Source organism: Aythya ferina (genome assembly GCF_964211825.1).
Source record: "Aythya ferina genome assembly, chromosome: 7".
Lineage (NCBI taxonomy): Eukaryota > Metazoa > Chordata > Aves > Anseriformes > Anatidae > Aythya > Aythya ferina.
Window position 1 is genome coordinate 6,206,572 of NC_140302.1, and position 26,337 is coordinate 6,232,908.

The window sequence follows — 26,337 nt, forward strand, 5'->3', positions numbered from 1 at the left end:
TCCAGTAATGAACGTCTGAATTCCTCTGCCATAAGCAGCAATGATACACGAGGAAGGACAGCTTTGTAGGCCTCCTCTCTAGGCATTATGTTTGTAAAATTAATTTGTTGTCATTTCCCTATTATATATTGTTTTTACAACCCACCAGAACGTTAGAGGCTGAATGAAATGAATGTAAATGAAAGCAGACACCTATGTACAAACAGAACTAAAATGGATAAATATGTAACAATGAGAGAAATGTTTAAAAAGATTAATTTTATCATTAGCTGAATCTTTTAGGGCAATTTTGCTGTCTCCAAAGCAACATTAATAAGTGAGTCTACGGTAAGACAGAGCAGAGCTGTGATTAAAGAGGGATAACAGTGAGCTAACTGCACCTCCCAGCTGCACGGTGCTCGCTCAGGGCACCCACATGCGAGGGCCTTGCCTGCTCAGGGGCGAAAAGGGAGGTTTCTGAAAGCCCCAAGCGTAGTCAGATTCAGCAGTGGCATGTAGGGATGAGAGAAGACGATGACCTGTTCTGGTAGGAGTCCTCCCTCAAATGTCAGGACTGTAATTTAAGGAGAAGCAAAAGAAAAAAAAAAAAAGTGTATGATTTCCCACTGCTTCCCCTTTCTTTTTTTTAACACACATTATGAGGAATAAAAATGACACTGTAATTAAATAGTAAAAGGCCTTCTCATTCCAGCTCTGGCAGGAAGTGGGAGTACTAGAAATCTGTTATGTTTTTTTATATTAAAAGAAGCTGGGCATGTTTTTTTCCCGTCAAAGATAGGCAGGAAAGTCTTTGGTACTTTGCATTGCACATAGAAGATTTACCTGGCAGTGTTGATAGAAGCCATGGAACAGGATATGAGAAATCCTAACCTTTAATAAAGATGAGGATCTCTCCGATATGAAGTATCACATGCAGATCTGCAGGGACATGCTTCATTCTCCTATGTTTGTTATTCACCAATTTAAAGGCAGTTCCTTACTTACATAAGGCCAAGTCTTGGAGTTCATAGGTAAACTTGGACTAAAAAAACAGCTGGAGTCAGCTTTTTTCTAATGACTGCAGTGGCCTTTGGATGAGCTTCTCAATTATTCATTTTTTTAATATTTAGGAAAACTTGTACATATCCTTTAATTTACTTGGGTAAGTTCTGAATAAAATGTGGTGATGCAATTAGCAGTAATATAATACACAAATTGCAGTAATTTGGTTGTTGGGTGCAAGTTCACAGGCTATAGAGAGTTCTTGCTATATCTGATTTTAGTTTATAGTTTACAGTGAGACTTAAAAGTTTGATCAGTTTTATATTGCTTAAACTTTTGAAGTGAATACTTCAAAACCATTATAATCATTCATTAAATCAGCAGTTACGACTTTGCTAGATACGTTCCCAGTTGGAAATAACTAGTTCAGGCTGCAGAAATCTGACTGACAGCTGACGCTGAATTGCTTCTAAATTCTCAAGAGCAGCATGGTAGCTTCAAGTTTGTTTTATAATTGTTAGAGATTCACGTTCAAAGGTGTAGTTTTGACTTTCTGCTAATCCTTCTGATTTAATCAGTGTAATAGTCTTTCAGCAAAGCAAGTTAATCAAAAATAATGAGGAGTGACAGGAGAAAGTAGATGGTACATCAGATTTTTTTGGGACAGTGCCTGAAAGACTCAGTGGGATCATATCTAGTGCGAGCACCTAAGACTATGCCAAGTACCACGATAATTATACGAACTTTGTGTTCTAGTAAGTCTTTAAATACCATATAATGAACTGTGGGAACAAGCTGAAGTTCCCACCTAATCAACAAGCAGCGAGAGATGACCTGCTTTTTGGGAAGATGTGTATTTCAACTCATCGTGATTTTTCTATTCCTAATCAACTTTTCAAAGGGGAGAAACCACGGGCAGCAAACAGGTTAGGAGCTAGGAGAAGTGCCTCCTGTTCATGCATACTTGCTTTAGAGGGAGTTTGTTAGGAACAGAGCCAGGGCTGAGTCCTGTAACCCTCACACGTGAATGGTGTAGATGTGACTTAGAGGATCTGGCTCTGTTCTCACTGGAGGTTTTTATTCCTTGGTTTTTATTCTATGTCTTTCTGCTGTGGAATTCCCAAATTCACGCCATTCAGTACTTACCTTCTGAATTCCCACCAGCTCTCTGTCCAGAGTCCCACTGCAGTCCCAGGAATTGGTGGGCGCCTCTACCAATTCTTCCGCAGCCAGCTGATGAAGAGAGTCCTTCCATGCTGCTCCAGGTCTCATGAAAACCTTTGCACAAAGAGTCAAGGAACAATGAAGATTTAGCAGTTGAAAGCTGTTAAAAGGCAGAGCAAAAAAACAATCAATGTATTGGCTCTAACCTTTGTCTTTGGAGAAGGACATAACCCAGGTGAGGAAAAGGTGTGACACAGTTAATGCCATTTGTACACAGTGACTGTAGTATGCAGGTGAGCATCTTTGCCCGAAACATCTTTACCTTCAAGGCCAATGGCTCTAAATGCTTTTTATTCTTTCTCTCCCATCTGCCATGTTCTGACAGCTACATGCAAACTCTTTTGATATATTTGTGGCTTTTTGATCACTTTTTCACTGGTCACAGGACCCTGAGAGATAGGATGGCAGCGGTGCAGCAGGGTGATTTGTACACATTGAGGTGATGCCAAGGTTCTCTTTGAGAACCACATTTAAATTCCTGCTCCAGAGAGAGGTGAGGGGACCCAGCCTTGTTTCTCAATGTTGATGCATCTAGCATTTAGGATTACTAGTTGGTAGTTGGTGTTGCATGGTACCTTAGAGCTTTGGGTGTAGACCACATGCACGCTGCTGTCAAATACAGAGCAAAAAGCTGTTCCTTCCCTAAGAGGGCCTTCAAGTGTAATTACATGTAGAAAGCAATAGATAGATCCAAGCAGAATATGGGATTAAAATAAGTAAATCAAAATGAAAGGAGTAAGGGAAGGTTATGTGCTAGTCTCAGCCTATCTGCATCCTATCCAGATGGTTGTATATAGTAACCAGAGCATTTTGGGAAGGGCTTTGAAGAAGATACTTGGAAACTATCTTCCTGGAAAGTCTTTGAAACTGTAGTGGGCAACATGGGAAAAAGAAACAAGGACGCATAAGTGCGATGTGCAGGTGGGCACTGGGTGCAAGCTATGGTTGGGTTTAGGAGGGCAGATGTTGAAAGATGTTTTCGTCCTCAAATAATGATGAAAAGCTGTCAATACTCTCACTGAGCTTCACATGGGGAAGGCTGGCAGAACAGGAGGGAGAGTGTTGGAAAGACACCACCGTATAGGTACAGAAGAGGAAGGAGGTGACAGATATTTGGATAAAGGCAGGTCTCAAAACCTACCACGTTTAGCTGTGCAAAGACTTGAAGCAGAGGAAGAAGAGAGGGAAGCAGTAGAAGAGCCTGGCTGCCTTGCAGGATGGGCATGAATGGCTACAGGAGCAGGAGGAGAAGGGAAGATTTATCTTGCACTTGCTCTATGATCTCCTGAGATGGCATTAGTTCTGGTGAGTCTGATAAAACACACGTCCTCTCGCTCCTTATCCTTCAGCTGCAGGAAGGAAGAAGAAATTACCTTCTGCTTTTCATCCTTCTTTCTCTCTCTCCTCTCCCAAGGAGGACAGTGCATAGCCTCCCAGGTTGCCTGCCTCTAAAACCACAGCTGTATTTTAGCAAGTTTGCTTATCTGCTTGTGGTCTCAGGGAGTGAATCTGAACTGCAGTGATGCACTGGCTCTTTTCTGTCTTCTATCATTTCTTCTATTATTTTTTTTTTTTTCAATTATAAAAAGAAAATTATAAAATTATTGTAAATTATAAGGGAAATTATAGAAATTGTAAGGAAAGGTACAGCATAATGAAGCGCATAAAATCAGTGTTGATACTGATTTTACTTCTTTAACTTCTGGCCTTCAGCAGAGAAGATTCGCGTATCTTCATACCAATGAACTAGTAGCACATTTTCACATGAGTATTCCAAAATTTTTACGATTTTCCCAGCAGGTTTCGTATTACGCAACATTTCAATTAACCATGGATTATCACTAGAGACGGAGGCGAGGATTCATCTGACAAATGATGATAATTTAAGTAATGATTTAGGTGATGTGCACTTGAATGCTAATTCTGTTGTGGCTTGGAACATGAGACGTGATTAATTTAGACAGTTTTCATGTGACTAAAAGGATCCAGATATCAGCCCACAGCTGTTCCCTTTTTGGAAGGCAGCTCATATTTTTCAAGAGGTGATAGAGTATCAGTTTGCGAGGCATTTTGTTCTCTGTTGTATACTTCCAGACTTCTGTGAGCAAAGGCAGATCCAGAAATGAGGATTTAGTCTTCCAGCAGTGTGTCAAGAGCAGCCCGTCCCCTCTCCCAGGTGTGCAGGGACACAGAATAATTAGCTATGATGAGAGTGATTTCACTGCTCAGGGATGCGTACAGAGCATCACTGCCCCATGTGGGGTTTTTCAGCATCCCACAAGGATGTGTGTGCCTGAGTGATGAGCTCAGCTTGCAGACAAGCTGTCCCAAACACCACTGTCCTTGCAGGGGGCTCCTCTTGGGCAGGAGGCAGCTGCCCATCAGCTCCCAGGAGGATGGAGGGGCTTGGGGAGGGCATGTTTGGAGGAGAAGGGGAAATCCTGCATGGGATCAAAGTGAGAGATGAAAAAATGTCAGTATATTTTTTTCCTCCATTCAATTTGTATCTTGTTTTGGAGACTGTAGGTGCTGCCCTCATCAGAGCAAGCCCATGGAAACCAGTCCTGCTGGAACTTGAGGCCCCTAAAGACATTTCTATGAATGCAGATTTTGAATATAAAGCAACAGGCAGAATCGGCCAAATTATGTCTAAAATGGGCCTTGAGCTCCTGGGTTATTCGGATTCCTTGGAGATGCCTCAGTTCTGCATTTCCTGATGTGTGTGTGCATGGACAGAGCTCAGCTGCGAGGTGGCTGTACACACCGCTCTGTTCCTACCCCTGCGTAACACTCTGTAATTCCATAAATGATGTTAACTTTAATGATTTAACAAGAAATATAATTACGGTTTCTACAGCAACCGTGGCTTTAAATATCCTGAATTATGTACATGTATAATCTCAAACATAATGAAATAGTAATGCAGCTCATTGCATGTAAATTACATTCAAAGTTAGGACTTTTAAGAGAAAACTGCTTTTGAGTGGTCAGGATGGAAAAATATGTATGAGAAGCCCCTCCCTAGCATGAGAATTTCTGCTGATTCGTGCTTGGAAAGCTAAAAATAAAATAAAGCAGAGGGTTGGTTTTTGCTTTGGTCCTCTGAGGTCTTGCTTTGGGGTTGGTTGCTTTTGGAAAGCGCGTGTCCTGGGAGTGGTGGTAGCCCCGTTGTTCAACCAAAAAGTGGCCAAGAAACTTTAGCCTTGGGGAACAGATGAATTTGTGGTGGTTCACTTGTAGTTGGTTCATTCTCTTGCAGAGATGTAGCGCACTGTGCACTCGCCAAGGAGAGGAAGAGGGGTGTGAAGACGGGTGGCAGCAGTGTTACGAGCAGGGAAGTGGAGGGAAGGAGTGCAATGCGTTGGCTGATACAACAGATGCTCCTAAAATAGCTGGGAAAATTGCCAGTGGGCTGGAAACACCGGAGTGATGGGTGCACGGGGCCTCCCTGCCCACCTAAACACCGAAAGGAGCAGTCCTGCCCCCGGTGAGCAGGAGCTGTGAATTCTTCTTGTTTTAAAAGGCTTTGAGGCTGTGCTACAGCGTGGGCTGGCAAGGACTTTTTTGATCTCTTGCAATCACAGCCCTGTCATCTCGGGTACAGGAGGGGAGGGCAATCCAGCTTTCTCACTCTTATTTAAAACTGAAGTGGTTTCTTTTTATGTTTTTTATCTAACCGAGGAGTTTTCTTTCTTCCTTTTCTTTTGGATTTACATTAGTGTAACTGAGAGGAGGATTTGATTTTATGTCTCCAAATGAGTAGTTCTGTGTTTCATACCCTAGTAGAAGATCTGTGGGTATATGGAGGAGGTTTAGATGTGGCACTGAATACTTGAAGTTTTAATAAGGTCCTAGACTTAAATTATGAATCCTTATAAATCACTCTAATAGTCATTAAACTGTGTTATTAATGAAGATAAAAAAAGCATGGATCTTTGACTTTGCCTCAGAGTACCTGCGCTTTTCTTGTTTTTTGATCCTACAAGTTTAGAGATTTTATTTCTGAGCTGTTCTAGCTGTAGGCAAGCACTTCAGTAAAATTATACTGGGGAGTTAGTGAACTTTTAAACAAGAAGCAGCACACCAGAAGTTAGAACAAAAGACACGGTAACTAGGTTCAGGCAGAGAGAATGATTCTGTCTAGCAGTAGGATTTAAAATATTCAGTATCTCCTGTCTCTTGCCCCCATCATACTCTGACTAAATCATGGTAAGTTTAAATACCACTGAAAGAAACATACATTAATTTATGTTGAAAAATCTTATTATTATTTTTTTTTCTTCTACTGTAAGCAAAGCTGCCAAATCACCATAAACAAGGTGACCTCTTGGGGTAAATTATTTACCTCGGTATGCGCAGAGGCAGAGAATAAGCTAATCCCTTTCTCTCTTTACAGGATACTGTTGTTGAAAAAGTAGAATTTATGTTTAATACTTCCATGGTTGATTTCTCTCCTTAGGCTTATATAACCACCAGATGTCTCTAAAACCATATTCTCTCATAAACATTTTATAGTCTTTGAAGATGTTGAAAATCTGGGATTTATAGGACTATTACATCCATCTACCCAGGGATCAAAAACTCTATTACAATTACCCCAAGTGCAAAGTCAGAAAATTTATTTAGTTCTGCAGATAAGTTTGAGAATTTTCAGAAGTCCTCATTTAATCTGTATACAGTAAAATTTAATATATTAACCTCCTTTTGAGACATAAAATTAAAATCCCTGTAGGATACAATAGTTTTATCAAAAATGTACGTAAAAGAAGATTTATTAAGCGGGGTAGCAACTCCGTGAATCTGAATATGCCATATGGCATTCTGCTTCCTTGTGCTTGTTTGAAGTTCATTTGGTTTCTTACAAATACACTTTTCAGATTCAAATAAAGAAGTCCCAAATGAAGCAGAATTCTGGATGAACTGGAGAAAAATGTCTGCCTCGTGTTCTGAAGGATGCCTGCTGCAAATATGCTGCCCTTCATCTTCCTGTATCAGATCTTGAAGCTGGTAGTTCAGGCAGATCAGATCAGCCAGGACGTGATCTCACAGGTATTCAGAACAGGTATGAGCAAGCTGAATGAATACCCTGCTCTGTTGTCACCTCTGCCAGCGGGCAGCAAAAAGCACTTCCCCTTGGAAAAGGTGAACTTGACCCTTACAAATTAAGAAGGGTGAGGAGGAAGAGGGTGAACCCAAGGGTCTCCAGTACAGGATATTACCCATGGCTGGAGCAGGGAATGCCTACATCTGGTACTTCCTAAGGGGAACCACTTAGCACTATCTTTGCATTTGCCCTTCTGCCTTGTCTTGGGAGCATTCAGAGCTGTGATCTGAAGTTAATTCACATCCAGCTGGCGTGGCTGTTGGGTTGGAAGATCTGTAAGAAGCTCCTGAACAGGGCAGAGCCCCAGATGTAAGCTCAGACACTGTGGTGGTGTCTTGTCCACGGAGCCAAAGCCCGAGGAGAAGGCACCGAGGGCTGCTGCGATGCAGCGGGACTGCTGCTGGTGGCTCTTGCACAGCATCTGCCTCGGTTCAGCTCTTGCTACCCTCAGAAGCATGGCCATGCAAAAACACTGAATTGGCAGAGCTGCAGCTGTGGTTTGGTGTTTGGAAGCCTTTGTCTTGCTGCCTCCTTGGCTGTCACAGGGTCTTGGGGATAGGCTTGTGCTCCACCTGTGTCTACAGCCCAGCTAGCACTCATGAGCTGTGCTGAGGGCTCTGTCAGGCAGCAAAGACAAGCTGTAAACCTGACTTCTGTGCAGGGGTGAGTGTGGGCTACTAAACAGCTGTTAGGTGATAATAAGTTTCATTGCCAGCTTGAGCCAAATTGGTTTCTGCTATTGTATGTTTTACCTGCTTCGTATCCACATAGATGGTAGGAAACAGCTCTGCACCTGGAATGTAATTCCCAAAAGAGGGCAGAGAAAGCTCACTTGGGATGGAGTCTGAGTGCCCTACAGGTAGAGCTGTGCTGCTATTAACCATAAGCAAATGGTTTTCAAAGTTCTAACTACTTTTATGATCCAGTCTTGCTAATTTTGTTTACCATATGAATGCTATTACTGATGTTTATTTAGAGCAACATAACTATAAAATGGCGTGTATCTCCTTAGGAGTCCCAACTCTTTAGTAGCATCTTTGCAGTTAAAAAGAGGTAAGGAACTCTTTATATTTGCAGTGGAGGGCACAATGCCTACATTCCTAAGAGTTTGCAGCTCCTGCCCACTACTACATCTGCAGTGTCCCCACTGTCGCCTCCACTCCCTCCCATGTCTGCAGTGGCTGCTGCAGAGGAGCACAGAAGTGTTGAGGCTGGGTTTGGGGGGTGGGAATGCTGGCTGGCTGTCAGGGTAGTTGTGCTGCTTCGCAGCAGCATATAGCTGTGGAGTTGAGTCTGCAGCCCTAGTGTAAGTGGGAAACCCACTTACAGCCACTTACAGAAAGGCTGCAGACTGAGAGGCATGATTTTATCCCGTTGCCAGTGTTAAAAAATTGTAGGAATTTAAAAACTTCTGAGACATCTTATCATATTTGTTTGTAATTGCCCAATGCGCTCGGGGATTCTTGGAGGAAAAGCAATTTTAGGTTGCATGGAGTAAAACTCAGTAAGAAGGCTGGTCTGCCTCATTCTGTGCTTCACTTTTCCCCCCTTAGTTCAGTAGGAGTAGTCTGTAATAGGCTGCAAAAAGCTATTTTCTTTCATGTTAGACCAGAAGCTATTTTTCTCATGACCATGTTGCTTTGCTTCACTAAGTGTGAAACAGGACCTAATGCAAAAGGCCAGCTCAGGAAAACTTGCAGGCCCTGATTCATTCGCATGTCAAACACGTCCTTGTAACTCCAGGCTTGCTTAGAGCTTAGAAACGTAGTGAAGGGTTTGCAAGATCAAGGCCATTCTGGTTAAATCTAGAAAAGGGCTATACAAGTATTTCCATTCATTTTTAAAATTTTTTTTTATTATGAGTAGCTCCTGTATATTTATTTTAATGACCAATATTTATTGTACTGAGACCTGATTACAAAGTGTTGATTACTGTCAAAGTCACCTTCCAACAGCATCGTTAATTTGGGAACAGACCCAGCACAGGCAGCCAAAGTTCAAGAGGAGAATGAAGTTCATTTCAACTGACTTCAGCCCTCCAAAGGTCAGGAAGCGGGGCTAATGTTTCTCTCTAGCCTTTCCCTTCATCACTTCCCATTCAGGAAAATGCAGTAGATGGGAAGAATTGTATTCTCCAGTACCACTTTTCTTCCACTGACCATAGAGGAATGCCATTAACAAGCTCCAGTTAGGCATTTAGATACTCTACCTACACGCATATATGTAGAACATATGCACAAATCATTAATTTTCCTTCCCTGATGTGCAGTTATAGTTAGCAAGTGGACATATGAAACACTGAAGCCCTTTTTTGCCTGAGTAGGCTGTTTATTACCTTATTCTGTAGAGAACGCAATAAATTAATTAGCACAGTGAACTGTATTTACGTGGTCACCTGTACACTGTCAGGCGGAACAAGGTTAAGAGATGCATGGGCAAATTTTGTGGCAGTAGGAATGATTTATTATATTATTATTCGTCTTCTGTAGGAACCATTATTGAGTTAATGTAGTGTGTGAATCTGAGGCAAGAGTTTTAAAAAACATGTGTGCTAATCAATAGTTTGTGAGAGCTTGAGAAACAGGTTATTGAAATCAGTCATAATTGGCCATAGATAAAATCCTAATAAATCACTGGTAATGCAGTAGTTCTCTTCAAATTGAAAAAAATTGAAAGATTATGAGAGGATTGGAGCAGTGAGCTGTGAAATTATTCACGAAATGAAATGATGGCAAGAAGAACTGATAGTGTTGCAGGGATACCTGTATGGGAACATCTTAGTGAAGAAATCACCATTTCCTGATGGACAGGCCTTCAGGGACGGAGAGAAATTGAGAGGAGAAATTGATTATAATTTCCCAGGAAGCAGCAGCCTCCCTTCAAAACCAAGGCTGTGTGCTACCACCATTTGCAGTGGCTGAAATGCATGCTGTAATTTTTCCTTTCTGCCATATGATTATTTTAAAATGGGAATATTTAATTTAAATCAGAAAACTTCATCTTTCAGATGAGATGAAATGCCAAGACCATGCCAGCCTCAAGACAGATTTTAACGCAGGGTGCTGAATTATTTTAGAAGAGGTAAATCCACTCTCTGTCCTATGCAGAGGACAGGCCCTCCAGAGCACTGGCATTGTAGCTCCTGAAGTATTGTAACTTAATGCAAACCAATTTTTACATGGAAGCCTACTTAATGCAAACAGTCTCTAACAGCAACATTTACATCCCCAGCAGCAGCACAATTTCTTTAAGAAGATATTGGTGTGGGTCAAGAGGGAAAAACAGCTGTCTCCAAGGTATTGCCTTAATACTGTATGAAGTATTTCTTAGATCGTGTTTGGAGCATAGGGTCAAATTTTGGCCATCCAATTTCTAAAAAGATTAAAAAAAAAAAAAAAAAAAAAAAGGCGAGCTAGTAAATAATAAAATAGTAGAGTAGCCAAGATAACAGATAGAAATTTGATGCAGGAAAAGACCAACAACTGGATTTTTTTTTGACCAGAACATAATTAAGAATCAACACTTAGTTTAACTAGTAGTTAACTAGTTAGTAGTTAAACTAGCTAAGGACCTATACAACGTTTTCTTATGGTTATGGACCCTTATAGCATGTCTTAAGGACCTATAATATGTCTTTAGGGTACACGGTTTCAGCATAGCAGCAGCCATAAGTATTGCAGAGCACCTGCAGGTGGAGACCAGGCACATGCAATAAAACCATTGTTGCCAGTGCAGCTTCAGGTTGACAGCAAAACAGAGGTCTAATTGCACACAGTTGATTGAGATCACCTTTACAGCACCTCACACGTTGCTGAAAGCCATGCACCCATGGGAGGGTAGAAATTAGGCCTGTGCTTGGTAACTGCATGGCTGTGAAAATGCTGCAGCCACGCTTGGAAATCATGTCGCTAAACTAATTTTCCAATGTGCAAACCTTGTAATAAGAATCTCTACACAAGTAGCATTCAAATTGTCTTCCCATCACAGTGCACAAGGCTCTTAATGACATTGTCACAGCATTTTCATGAACTTCCTAAACAATTTCTTATTATATTCCTGCATTACAATGACACCATCACGGGCTCTCTGCAGGTTGGCATTGAGCTATTATTGTTGTTGTAATCACACACACATGGACTACATAAGGATGCTCTAAATATTTTATTTCTATGTATAGTAAAATTGCAAGACGGGAGTTATATGAAGTGATTTCCTTCGCTGTGAAATAGGGACCGTTCACAAGATTTTAGCTGTTCACCTTCATCTGTTGAAAAGACTTGTTTTTGCAAGATGTCTGTTGCCTCCATTTCCATGGAAAGGGCTCTAACATGGAAAACTGCATCTTTTGAATATGCTGTATTTAAGATGTCTTCAGAGCTGTTCCATTTAGGCCTCTTGAGCCAGAGGCAGACAAAGATAAAATATTTCTTTTATTTGTCAGTGTCTAACCTGATGTGAACCATTAGAAGTAGTATATTCTTGGTTTGGTTTTGTTTCAGGAAATACACTTTTCCATCAAATAACGCTTTCATTTGTTACAAAGGTGATCAGGGCTAACTACCGTATCACTGCTCTCACAAGGTCCAGCTACCAAATGGGTCAGTGCTTTGGTGAAACTTGCATTAAAATAATACTATAGAGAGTTGTTTTTTTTCATGTACCAGACAGAAAGAACAGTTCTGGTTACATGCATTATGATCTGGAGTTCCTCCTTTCGCTTCATCAGGCTTCAGATAATAACACCTTCTGTTGCTAAACTACTTCTTCCATATCTGTTGTCACTATGAAACCATTTGAAGTAGAACATCAGTGAAGTGTTTTGGGCTAAATAAGGGATTATAGACCAAATACAGTAAACTATCAGCATTTTCTCTGGAAGAATAAAGGTGATGCATAGGTTTCTACAGCTAGACAATTTACACGTGAGAAAGCAGTAATTCCAAAAGCCTTAGTTTTATTTTTTATTTTTATTTTTAAATTAAGCAATTTCAGATTTGCTGCTCTGGAGACCCAGATTTTTTGTTGTTACAATGTTTCTTTCTTTTTTCTTTTTTCCTGTGTTACAATTCCTGTTTGCTGAATCAAATTTGCATGGCTTTTGGAAGCTAAACTTTTATAGGACCAGTAATAATCTTGTTGCCATCGTATTATCCTCTTACTCAGGCTTAAAGGCCAATATGACTGAAAGGGAATATCTGCAACTGGTAGGTCCCTGAATCTAATTTGCATGTAAATTAAACATTTCAGAATATGCCTATGATTTCTGAATACATACAAAGTGCACTATTTTGATTTCTGGAAAATAAAAATGCATAACATTAATAAGAAGAATATGATTTATATAGTGGCTTTTTATCTTACCAATTTCTGTTCACTCAAGCCTTTTTTTTTTTATTATTTTTATTTTTTAAAAAAAAGCTTCAGTGGCAATGGCAGATTATTTCTGCTTGTAATGTGCATCAGGATGAGACAACCCCCCCTCGTTTCCATTCACATTAATAGATGACTCTCAGGTTAAATGCTGTCTGAAGCCTAACATACTAGGAATTGTTACTATCAAGCATTATTTTACTATAGTCAGGTGATGAATGTATGAGAGCAAACGGAGCGGAGGAGATTTTAATGTATGGATTTGTTCTTTGGCTTGTTTTGGTTCTTTTTGTTATACCCAATTATATTAAACACTGCCCTCATTCTTTGCTTGAGATGGACATTGCAAAAGATGGTTTCATAAGGATAGCTGAGAGAAACTAAAAAATCAATCAAATAACAATAAAAATATGATGAGAAATGGAGTTGAGGGGGGAGATGTCTGCTTGATTTTAGCTTGTATTTAGAAAGTGTTTATGGATCCTAAAGGATTCACTGAACCTGCTGAAAATTTGGGCTGTCTCTTTGAAAAAGAGTTGCTCATATTTACTGCCGAGTTATTGTTGAGTTTATTACTGAGTTACTCTAATTGTTTGGTTATTGGAAATATGCAGGCTCAGCAGCACAGTCAAAAGGGCAAAAAAGCACCAGAAGAAGTTGGGGGATGTGTATGTGTGTATATATATATACATATATATATAAAATTATTTTTTTTTATGAGCATGTTAATAATGAGAGACATTCCCTGTGCTGGAGCTGCTTCCCTTTATTCTAATGAGGATGTGATGAGCTAACCACAGGATGCTTGTGTCTTAAAGGCAGCCGTCAGCCTTTGCTATGTGCAAGCTAGCAAGAAAGAAAGATGTGGAGAAAAAGGGGGGTTGGTGTGTGTGCAGGAAGAAGTCTGCATGTGCAGGGGTCAGGGCTTAGCCTTGCTTTGCTTAGGCAGCCTTTGAGGAGGTTGAGCACCTGCTGATCCCTGTGGGAATTGAAGATGCTCCATGTTTTGCAGGAGAGAGGCCAGCCTCTTCCAGGTCCGTACTGCCAGCTGCTGTGGCAGCCAAAAGAGATGCAGCTGGGAGCTTATTGATCTCAGCTGATGCCCATAGTGTGAGGTAAAACTTAACTTTTGCAGAGCTGTGGTGTCTGTGCTCACTGTCATGGTTTTACGTCAAAATGGAAGCACCCTGCTTCTTTAGGAGCACAGTTGCTGTGTGTGTGGTGTGTCCAACCTGTGTAAAAACCAACCCTCATTGTGAAGGCCATTATGAAGAAAACTATATGTGAATTGCTATCCTTTATTTTAAACCCATTCTCTACACTCTGTCCAGGAGAGGAAGCAAATCCACCCAGGTTAGCACAGCTGCATGGATAAGGAGGGATTTTCTCTGCTGCTTCCCTGTTCTTGTACATATGATTTAAGCCCAGACTGCTTTCTGCTGCCCTCCCCACAATTCCCTCTCTCTCTCAGGTCTACCAACTTATTTCCCACTTGCTTTTGATGCTCCTGAAGGGCAGACTTTGGACTGCTTGTGCTTGTTGATCCAGCTCTGCATTGCAACAAAGTGGCCAGTGTGGTGGGCTGCTGGCTTGCAGGAACAGCGTGTGGGATTTTGTCCATCTTAATGTGCTCCCTGGCAGTTGTAGGGATATACCTGACGTAGAAATGCCAGCATGGGACTGAAAAATACAGCAGTCAACCAGCATTAGTGTGCAAACAAGGAAGCATTTAAAATGAATGTTTTAGTACGATGCTCTTGTTACTTTTTGCTTTGCGGAATATAGGTCAGCTGCCTGGCACAAGCGCTAGGGTTGTGCTCGTTTTAATCAGCCTTTGAAAACTCATCAAGTTCATGAGCTCATAAACACTTTAATTAGAAATAATAATAACCATAACTGTAAGAAGAAACCACCACCACAATAAAAAACCTCTTACCTATAAACTTCTATTTACTTGTTTAATTTGACAAATGCTGAGAAAGTCCCCTCTGCTGGCAGTTGGTGTAACAGTTTTTCAGACCACAAGATATTTGTACATCAAAATATATATATACTTAGGGTTTTCTGAAGAAATTTCTGACAAATCTTAAACTTTGTTTCTTCTATCAGCTGCACTGGTATTTTTGACCCTGCCAAAACACAGGGGATATTATAATGCACAGCCTTGCTATTAAAAGGAAGGTGATATTGAAGTTAGGAGTGCAATGAAATATCTGGAGAGATGGAAAGCTCTAGTTGAAAGGATGCTATTATAGTCCTTTCTGAAAGTTATCAGTACAGAAGGGCCGTTTTAATATACAGCGCTAGTTTCAGAAAGCATCAGATTCCTGACACTGTCATTAGTCACACTGCTCTTTCATTCAGAGCGGCAATACTTCATTTTCTTACTGAGCGCCTGTAGACTTTTTTATTTCAAATAGTTTCATAGCTGATATCAACAATTGAAAATGTGCTGATCAAACATCAGGATCTCAGAGGACTTCAGAAAATTAACAAATAACACCTCACAAATGACATGTAGTGTGTGTGTTGTTGTGAGACGAAGAAAATAGGTGGCTGTGCAACTAGAGAGCTGGTTTTGCACGAATTGTCATTTGGGACATTTTCACCCTGTCCGTATTTTCTCCAAGGCTCCTTTTGCTTTAACCCCATAGTGTCTCTGCCCTTTTACTGGGGTTTGGCTGCTGCTTCTGGCAATTGCCACAGCAGCTACACAAAACTTTTCTAAACATGACCTGGGATGAAAACCTGTCCCTGAATGAAAAGCGAAGGAAATTCAACAGGGTACAATGTCGTCTTGTGTGCTGAAAATTCGATAGGCCTTTTGGCTGGTTACTGCTTTACTCTTCTGCAGGAACGTCTCCTACATTTCTTATTCCCAGTTGCGTAAGCCTTGTCAACACTCAGGAAAAGGGACAGGACCTGGAGATGACACCCTACTTTGGAGTGAGGACAGATATACCGCAGAAAAAGTGCTGTAAGCCCCATCTATATGCAGCTTTCATTCTCACTAAAATCAAAGAAGTGCTGGTATAAAATTATTCCTGTTAGTACTGAACACTGACCCGGGAATGAACCTTGGCCTCATTTGCAGCTTGCATGTGGCAGCCTGGAGAATGCTGGAACCTTCTGGACAGCCAAAAGGGCTGTTGCTGTTTAAAATGTATCTTTAGAAACATCAAATGGAGTGAATAAATTAAAATGTGGATAGCTGTCATCACTGAGAATGTATTTCTGGTTCACTGATCTAATGTAGACAATTGTGGTTTTCCATGGTGATTGCGTAGTAAGTCATGCGGCTCGGAGAATTAATTGAGTTGTAACACCTTGTGATTTAGGTGATGAAATGTTTTCTTCCCTTCGTAAGTTCTGTGACAACCCTACGTGCACAGCTGAGTACGTGAATATTGGGAATGTCTTCAAAGTGAGCCAAGCTCCATTGAGGAGCAAACGGGAGTAGTTGTAGGGCAGAGCCCTGCAGTTAGGAAACCTCACTGTGGGGCAGGATTATAAAGATGTTAGGGTTGATTAATTGGAAAAAAACAGAAAGAGTTCTGTCAGAACAAGCACCCCCAGGATGTATTTTGACAACACCACAGACAGCTGGGCAGGGAGCAGCCTGAATTTATGGCGGTGATCCTGGACTGCAAAGCCAGAGCATCGCACCGTGTGTCAGCCACCACTTGGTGCATTACAAGCTGTTTCTCATTGCCTTCCACTTTTCTGGAAGTAAATTTTTTATCATGCTATAAATGAGATAACTGAGGGGAACCTGCTACTGGCAATTTACATGCTAGTTTGTCTCTAATTACTGGAATATCATTACTGAGGCTAAAAGCACGAGACGATAATATGAAAAATACACAAAATCCATAGGGCTAAAGGGCAGTAACTATTTTTGGATGAGCAGCTTTGCCTTTTAACAGGGAAGGAAAAAAAAGCACCTAGATTTATTACTAATGATGGTATAAACGCAGACTAATGCAATTTTAGAATTCAATTAAAAAGGGAAATCTCAGAAGTGATCTGTAGTATCATCTAGTGAAATACCTGATAGAAGAAAAAAACACAGAAAAAAGATGAGACCAGTGCTGTCCCAGAGCCTTAGTTGTCACAGTGGAGCTAAAATAGTCAGGGGGACCATAGTCTTTGTGAGAGTTTGGGATATGAAGGAGCTGTGCCTTTGGACCATTGGCGTCCCCTTTAGTGTAGGAGATGTAGTGACGTGAGTGTGCGAGGGCTTGTGGCTGCCTCATCTGGTGTAAGAAGGGACTGGAAGCACTATAGTTGAGGTGTTACCAGAGCCTGTTCTCTCACCTCGCTTTTCCTGTCCATAATATATCTAATGAATAACATCTTTCCAGGTCTTGTGGTACCTCAGACAAGTCTCTTTGCTTGTCTTGCTTCAGGTAGTGCTTCTCTGTCAGCCTGGGGAATATCAAAGTATGGCTATTTTTTTATTTTTCCAAAATAATGGATTTAAATAACATCCTTGTCTTCTGCTTTCTGTCAGCTAAAGCAGCATCTTCCTCGTGCAGCTGTAAGTATGACTCCTAATGAGTCAGTAAACAGCTACATGTATAATTTGTTATCTAGCTCTGCCTTATTTAAAGAGGTAATACAGCTTTCAGTAATATTCGATGACTACAAGCGAGGTGATAAGTTAGGAAATTGCTAGCAAAGTTACTGATGCAGAACAACTTAAGTAAGTGTAAAGTTTGTCAGGCTCTCACCAGCTTCCTCCCATCCTGGGGATAGAGGGCTGTGTGGGGACATATCTGTGCAGCCAGAGGAGGCCGATGTGGGATTTAGGGGCACTTTTCCTCCACATATGGCATGGTGAAACCTCAACAGTGAACAAAAGCACCCTGTCAAGAAGTAAGAGGATGTTACTGAGAAATACTGCCTCAGAGAGCTGCCTGAGGGGTTCTGTGAGGAGACTGCGGCACTACCTGGGAAGTTCTAGAAGGTTCCACCACAGGGCCTGGTTTTGGTGGTACCTTTGTGGAAATGGGCAGAGGACCAAAAAAAAAAAAAAAAAAAAAACTCTGGGGAAGGGTGTTCTGAGGTAATAATCGTGGGGAGCAGCCCTGTGGGCCCCGAGGGGCATTTGGGGGTGCTCCAGGCACCAGGCAGAGCCCCCTGCAGTCCCCAGAGCCTGCGGTGGGGCAGGGAGAGGTGGGAGGGGAAGGGGCGGCAGTGAGGGGCAGCAGGGTGCAGGCCGAGGGCAATCCACCACATGGGCAAGCTCAGAAAAAGAGGAATAAATCTGCAAGTTGTTCATGCAAGCTGTTTTTCTTAACAGGAGGAAGTTTGTGTCTGTCTGAAGAGAGAAAATTCATCTTCAAAGGCTGTGGGGCACTTACAGAATGAAATAGACGCTGACTGATGGAGTGTGGAATGACCACAGGTATGTTCCCGCTCATGATGCTGACGCTAACAATTCCTTTTCCTCACTATCGCCTCACAGCTCCTGGTCTCTACTGTGCCAAAGTGGTACTGAACATCCCAACTGTTAAGATTGAGACCTTGTCCTCGTCTTGTCTGACAAAGCCTTCCTGCTCCCCAGATAGTTTCCATGGGGTTTCCCTGCAAACAGTTTGGTGAAAGCTGAGGGCAAATGGCTTTTTCCAGTATCTCTGTTTGGAAGGTTTTTCTATGCCACTGCAAGTTTAGTTGCTGCTATTTACATTTTACACTTAAAGGATACCTTTGGTTCTAGCTATAATACCAACATGGGCCACTTTGTAGTATTTTGTCTCCTGGTGCTTTGCCATTCATGTTATAGCTTGTGCTTATATGAGCTGTTCAGTGTATGACTGAGTGGTTACACAGGTATGTTGTGGGGATTTATTTTCCATTATTCAAAAGAATAAAAAGTATTTTACTGGGCAGAAGAATTAAGGTTCTTGGAAAAATCTGATTCTTGAGCTGATACTTTGAAGCCTAGTTAGGTAAGAGACAGGCAGTTTAGCAGGTATTTAGCAGTTACAATGAAACAAGTAGAAATTTTTTCGGTATAGAACTGCTGGATCTCAGTCCCATATTAACAATGTGAGCACAGTGCTCCCTATCACTAAAGTTATTGTTAATGCCACTGAATAAGTAAAATATTATCTCTGTGATACAGTAACACAATCACAAGTGAAATTACACAGTATAAGAAGTTCTGCTTTAGCGAGTTGGATGGAAAGATCAATACACATCAGTTTTGCTTTGTTGTATTGTAAAAGTGAAATGGTATCTGTGGTACAAATACATGATTCCAATTATATCATTTTGTAAAAATAAAAAGTACAGGCTTTTGGACAGGAATAAGAAGTCTTCCAGAAGATACCTTTAAAATCCAGAAAATAAGAGACTTGTGTTACATCACTTCCTTTAGAACTGCTTGTGCTGAATTCTCCATTAATCTTCATCTGTATTTTCCTTTGAAGTAGATATGAGCTGTAACACTTAGCTTGTGCTTGTGGCTTCAACTTTTTGGGGTTATTCAATTCACTAATTGATTGGACAGATTGGAAACTACTTAAAGTAACCTACTACCAGGGTATAGAAGTGTAACATAATAGCTGGGTTTTTATTGTTGTTTTTTGTTTGGTTTGTTGGTTTTGTTCTTTTTATTTAAATCATGAAGTAAGTGTTTTGTAGTACACTTTGAAAAAGGCAAAGGTTACTCATGCACTGAAAACTCTATGTTTTTAGTTGTCAATTGAAAATGCAGGTACTAAGGAAAGAAGTAAGAACGTTTTAAAAATATTATTGTAATGCTTTCACATTTTCACCTTCAAAGCTTAACACTACTGTGTTTGCATAAGAGTTACTGGGATAAAGTCTCCAGGGAGAAAACTTGCTGGAGTAGAGAAAGAAACTTTAACAACTGGGGCTGCAAACTGTTTTCCCAGAAAGGGACCAGCCAACCAGCCTTAAGCTCAGAGGACCTTTAAAAGTTGTGCTGGTTTGCTGGCAAATCTTGTGCTTGAGCAGTATGGATGTGCATTTATTGTCTCCTTCTCTTCTACTTTTCTAGATTTCTAAGTGCTAAAAGCAGGAAAGACTCACTCCTTTTTCTTCTCATTTCATACTCATCCTCCTGTTACTGAAGTTGCTTTTGTAGCCAAGTGTATTAAAATGGTGAGACTCCATGTCACACATGGTTACAGAGCAAAACGACTTCATACCGTCCTCTTCCTCTCTCATTTGTGCATAACTCAGAGCTGGATGTTTTACAAAACTTTGCACAGTTCTTGGATCTGACCTTTCAAAACATGGTGGGTCAGTTTGGAAATAAAGCCTGAAAATTCAGCTGGGGCACACAGTGTGGTGTCTTGGTGCTTTGCTTCTGGGGTAAGGAAAGAGACTTGTGATAAATCATCAGTAGTTGGAGCTTAGTAAAAACTACGGCCTCTTTAACATAGTCAGAAACAAACAACATGGTGATTTAATGTGCAGTTGATTTTGATAGTTGTTTTTTTTTTTTTTTTACATTTGGTTTTGGTGAGGATGTTTTTCTCCTCAAGGGTATGTTCAGGTAGGTAGCCTATGGTGAGGAATCCGGCTGTATTATCACATGAAAAGGGTGGAAAGTATGCTTTCATAATAATGTGTAAGAAGCATAAGATGTATCCTAACTATATTAAGAAGCAGAACCAGTTGCATTATGGAAGCACAAGCTGAGCAAAATCACGTTGTATAGGTGTGCTTCTTACAATAAGAGTTTCCTCAGTTGATTGAAACAGCGTGCTGGGTGAGCTTCAGGAGCATTTGGTACAGACAGCTTTTAAAAGCCCATTCTTTGGCAGAAACAATACATGTTGCCCAGTAGTGGTTTATTCAATTGAGCTATTGACTATGGGACTTCAGAGTTGCCTGCTGCTTATCAGAATCTCGCAAATCTGCCTTTTAATTCAGAGATGGGAAAGGGTCAGAGCTCTTCCCGAGCTGTTAGCGTTAAAGGACCTTGGATTCCCATTAAGGAGCAGGCTTAGCCCACCTGTGAGTTAATGGCAGCCTTTTTTTGCTGTGATTTCAGCTGTGTTCTCTTTCAAAACCTGTCCATTCCTTTCCAGACGTGTATATTTGCATTTTATTGTGCTGGCAAAGTTGAAGACACTTGGGAGGAGAAATGGAAGCAAACATTTTAATTCCTTAAACACCCTGGATTAGGGAAGCTTCTTAAAGCACAGAAAATATGGCAGAGGTTTTAGCTATGTATGGGCATAGTCAGTGTAGTCATAGTCAGCACTGCAAGTTCCTGCTGCATTTTTTTTAGATCGCTTATTTACAGCCAAACTTTTTAAGGAAAGAGTAAGTCCTTTTTTCAGCCTGATTTTTATTATGGTAGCTCATTTTATTTAACACATGATCAACTGTGATTAATACTACACAAAATGATGCAGAGACCAAATGAATCTAGCCGTGCACAATTAAGTACATACCCTGTCTGTAGTGTTTGTAAAGGACTTTTCTTAAGCTCAGTTTATTTATTTATTTTTTTTTTCAGTTGGTCCCTAGGAAACAAAGAACTTTCGGTATTTTATGCTAGGTGTTGGAATGTATAATTAATTACTGTTGTTAATGTGCTTATGTGCCTGAATTACAAATTAAGTAGTTCAACTAGACTTTTTCAGAGGCAACTATATTGGTTGGTCCATGTTTTTCTCTTCCATGGTAGAAATTAAATCTTTTTCCAAAGTGAAGGTGACCCTCGAACAGATTAATCCAAGTTTTAGTATGGTATCCTTTAAAGAATGTCTACTAATCTTTGAAATTAAGACACCATTGATGTGAGCAGATGGGGGGAGTGCTATTCCTCCCTTTGCTATTATTATTTTTTTTAAATTAGCTTGAGGCAGCAGGTATCTGTATGACTAAGTTTAAAAAACAAAAAAAAGGGCAGAGCTTTATACTGTGGAGGGTCTTTGTAATGTAAATACAGATAAACACAAGGATTTTTTGTTTTATATCAAAGCCTGGATCTTGAGGGAAACAGCAAAAGTGCAAAAAAAAAAAAAGTGCAAAATTTGCAGAACCTAATTTTTACTTTCTGCAGCCAATGAAACAGTGAAATATTAGAAATACCAGAAGCTAGCAATGTCACTAGTCCACTGTTCATAAAACCTGTGCTATCCTTGCTAGCAAGAAAACGGAGATCTCTAACAGTTACATGAGTTTTCAAGTCATCTGTTTCTGCTGATCCTGTTTGGAGTTTCACTATCAGATCATAGAATCACAGAACCACCTAGGTTCAAAGAGGCCTCCAAGATCACCTAGCCCAACCACTGACCTAACACTAATCAGTCCTCCACTAAACCAGATCACTGAGCTCTACATCTAAATGTCTTTTCAACACCCCCAGGGATGGTGACTCAGCCACTTCCCTGGGCAGCCCATCCCAATGCCTCACAACCCTTTTGGTAAAGAAGTTTTTCCTAATATCTGACCTAAACCTCCCCTGGGGCCACTTTAGCCCATTCCCCCCAAAAAGAAGCACTCACACAGCCCCTGAGAATCAGCAAGAGCTGTTTATTGCCGGGACATCTTGCAGGCAAGCCTGCGGGATGTCCGTGGTGTTTGGTGGCTCCAAGCTAATGCTTGCGATGGAGCCTGAGCTACGAGCAGGGGGCTTCACCGCACTGTATGGCTGTCCTCGCACACAAGGAGGCCTGCTGCTCGCCTTGCTCTTCTAGTCTTCTTCCTGCCGCCCCAGCTGGCAGTCAGAGGGCCCAGATGCTCAGCGAGTGCTGGGCCAGCTGCAGGGGGCCTGTTTTATAGGGCCCGCAGCAAAGTGGTGGCCACGGTGGCCTCAGAAAGCCTCTGCGATGGAGTGGCCCACTCGTGGCCAAAGGTGGCTGTGCTGGGAGCGGCCTGGAAAATGCCCTCCCGGGGACAAGGAGGAGGGTTGGGGGGCTGAGGGCCCCTTTTCTGGGGCTGGCTCACCAGGGCCATTTGGCTTGCCAGAGAGAAAGGCTGCCCCTCGGCCACAGGGACTGCCCTGCACCTCCCAGCCTGTGCCTGGGTTTTCAGTCTTAGCCAATGATTCTCGAAATACTGTGAGGGAGAGGGGACTCTGAAGGATGATTAGGCAAGCCTTTACCCTGGGCAGTCTACGTATGTGCTTAGTATTATTCCAGGTTTGCTCTTCGCAAATCTGAGTTCATGATCTCACCTCCCATGCTCTGTTATATCCTTGTCTGTGTTGTTTTATGTCACCACTGCTGCGTTCACCACTGAGGCAGATAATTAAATCTGTCTTCATCCTTGGTGTTCCTTCTTCTCTCGCATCCAGGTTGCTCGGGAAATGAAGCAGTCAGGGCTTGTAGCCACCTGTACTGTTAAAGCATCAGCAGAGGCACTCCCTTAGTTTTGCTCCCTGCAGTTGGCATGGCAGGGCTCTCCCAGCCAATGGATAGGATGTGACCCTGTTTTGGGGGATGTGAAGAATTCAGCTGTTTGGACACAACTGTGCAGGGATAGGTGACAAAAGTGGGCCTTTTTATTTAGTGGTACAGCGTGGAAGTCAGTGTGGAACCAAATTGTTCCATGCTGAATATGCCGAATAAAATACTTAAATCTGCATTCTCCAGTCACATTTCTTAACTGCTGTCCAAGCATTTCCTTTCTCAGCTATTTCACCTCTGTTTTTCTTTGTTATTAACCAAGCTAAGCTATTCTTTAGTCAAGAGACTGCCATCAAAATTTTCATTCTTGTAATTCATTGTCATCATTGCTTGTTCTGCTTGCCCATGTCAGTTCCTGTGCCTTATGCCAGTGACATTCCCTACTCTTTGTTTCATCTTTTCCCCATATCCCTCTTTTCCTGTTTCACCAGGAGCTACCTTGTGTGTGTGGACGCTCTTCTGCAAATGTGCAGTGAACCACCCTGCCTCCTTCAAATCCCTGCTGAAAGTGTCTCTGCTCACAAAAGCAGTAAGTGGGAAGGGGGAGGGTGGGGAAAAAAAGAAAGCAAAAAGGTGGCCACAACCAGGAGATGTGTCACAAAGCCTTTGCTGAATAACCACAGTCATGACATTCTTTCATGTATTTTTCTCAGTTCCTTGTTTATTTACGACCAATATTTGCCGTTGTGTTCAATTCACATCGAGACCAATTTGGGAAAAGGTGACTGCGTGTTATTCAGAAGTACAGTCCCCGCAGAAATGCACGAGCTGGCTGTGCCAGGAGGCATACAGAAATTAAGCAGCCTGGAGTCTCCCTTGTATCCCCATTACCATGGAGTAAAGGTTACCTTCTTCCTCATAATTGCAGCCCCCTCTCAAATGACCACATAACAGCATTACCTGGAAATGTAAAGAAAATAAAATCACAACCAAAAAGCAGGAAATCCCATTCATACTGGCCTTAACAGTAACTGGCTGTTGAGAATCTCCCATTTGCAAAATGTCCGCGTCTTCTCTTAAGCTTTTGTCTGTGCTTGTTATGCCTCACGTTAATTGCCAAGTTATTTATTTATGTGATAGTACCGGTAAAAGTGAAGGTGGAGCTGCGCTGGCACGTCACTGGGGATGCTTGGAGCTTGCTTGATAAGTGGCAGACAGCTAGTGGCTGCCTTTGGGTGCTTACGGCTCTGCTCACCCCCTGAAAGCCGGCGCTAAGCACAGGAGGTGTGGTAATTGGATATAGGTTGATGGCTATGCAGTTGGCTGCACAGTGATAGGGTGTGGAGCAGCACTGAGTAGGTGTAATAAGAGTGACCCACCACGTCAGCCCCGACTGACCAAGCTGTGGTGGAGAGCTGCTGCTCCAAACCTCCCTCTGCCACTGATTGAGATGTGGCATGAAAAATGGGGAAGGCCTGGCTGCCCCCATTGTTCACGTCCTGTTACAGTGTGGTTGGACAGGAGCAAGCGACTTAAAAAAAAGGTTTTCCCTGTCTCTTCTTGGGGGATCGTAATGTTGTCACATAACGGAGACTGCCTTTCAAGCTCTCAAACCTGCTGAAAAGGTCACCTCCAAGGGGGCTGGACAACACTGCACCTGTCTGGTGGCACTGACAAGTCCTGCAGTTTGAGCCCCCCAAGTCGCTTGTGTCGTAAATCCACCGAAGCAAAAGTGCTCATGTGTGCTTGAGGTCATCAGGCACTCTGAGTCAGAAGACAGCTACACAGTTATCCACGTTTTAAGGCCCTTTTGTGATTTAGCTGTTCAGTTCTTCTAGAAACCCACTGAAAGCTTCTGTAGGAGAAAGCCCTGTCTGAAAAGAACCCAATAAATGCTGAGGGTTGAGAAGCTGTTGTTCAGCCACTGCTAAAGAGACCTGGTGTGCTGTGGAGCTGCGAGAAGAGATTTTAACAGGCTGGATGCTGCCTCTGCTTGGTGCTTTGCCAGGTGGCCAAGCCCTTGCCATGTATCCACGATTACCTGTTTGTGCTCCGTGCTTTTCATTTCACAAACCAGTCACTTTTGCCACATTTGTAATGCCTGTAGTGATTAGGCAGGAGTTTGCATTTTGCTTCTGCAAGAAATGAGTCAGGTTCATCTCTCTGGGGTTCACATCTGAAAAGAATTTGGGGGGGGATTTCTTCTACTAAATTACTTTGATCGTTTCCCATTGCTGCGAAAACCACAGATTTAATTTGCACCAGAGCTCTGCTGAGAAAAAGTGTGAAATGGAGATAGTGAATCCGTATCTTTTCCATCTTGCTGATGCTAAAACCTTCTCCCAGGATTGCTCTGCCTTTCCTACAGGTCCCGCTGCCTTTCACTGCTGCAGCTGCCTCTTAGAGAAATGCTCTGTGCTCTAGGGGCACCCATATTGATTTGTCTCAGTTTATTTTCAGCCCGCTTCATATTTGAGATGTATTTTTAGCTATGAAAGAGAGCGAAGATGTTTGAGAATCCAGCTTTATTGATCTTGTTTTAAAAAAGGTCTGGATGTTTGTGATCTGAAAAATATCTGAAAGGTGTCGTAGTTATTCAAAGCTATATATTTTATTTTCCCTGTTTGTAGTGGCTGTGCAACAGGCTAAATGCTGGTAGTTTTGCAAAAATCTACAGCAGCAATGTTGCAGCAAGCAGCATAGCTGTTTGCATGTTGTTCAACTATTTTTCATGAATATAGCTCCTGATTGACTTCTAAACTATGATTTTCTGAAGAACCAGAAGAAAAGAACCAGTATTCTGAGCTTCCAAATGCAAACCCAGTTTTCGAATGATATTTGCATGTTTTATAGCTCATGGCTGTATGCATATTTATAATGTTATTTGTGTCAGGGCAGATCTCTTAAATATGAGAAAAATATCTTAATTTGCCCAAGTAATTGAGGTGGAAAATTCCCAAGTAAGTATAAACATTGATGAAATTTCATGTTTGCATTTTCCATTTCAAACCGAAAAATACTTATTTGGAGGATATTTGAGGGTTCCTGAACTTTTGAGTAACAGTAGTTCAGAAGCGAATGTGGCTTTGACAGGGACAATATGCAGAAATATGCCTTTGCTAATGTTTTGTTAAAAATGTATATTCAAAATTCCTTAACAAAATGGATTTATTTCAAATTATGAAGTTAATTCATAAATTTACAATTGAAAAGTGGAGGGTTTTTTTTTTTTCTATTTAATGATACTTGTTAGATTTTGCAAAGGTTGCATGGCCCAACAGATCTAAATAGAATTTAAATGAATTAACTCCTCAGCTG

General features: G+C 41.5%; 1 long non-coding RNA gene across 1 annotated transcript; it reads left to right on the forward strand.

Annotated features, from left to right (window-relative positions):
* The first annotated feature begins 7,153 nt into the window (after positions 1–7,153).
* On the forward strand, positions 7,154–23,593 carry LOC311439465. The gene is made up of 3 exons (XR_014694729.1): positions 7,154–7,267; positions 17,985–18,089; positions 23,511–23,593. It is a non-coding gene; the product is annotated as an uncharacterized lncRNA (long non-coding RNA).
* Positions 23,594–26,337: the final 2,744 nt, after the last annotated feature.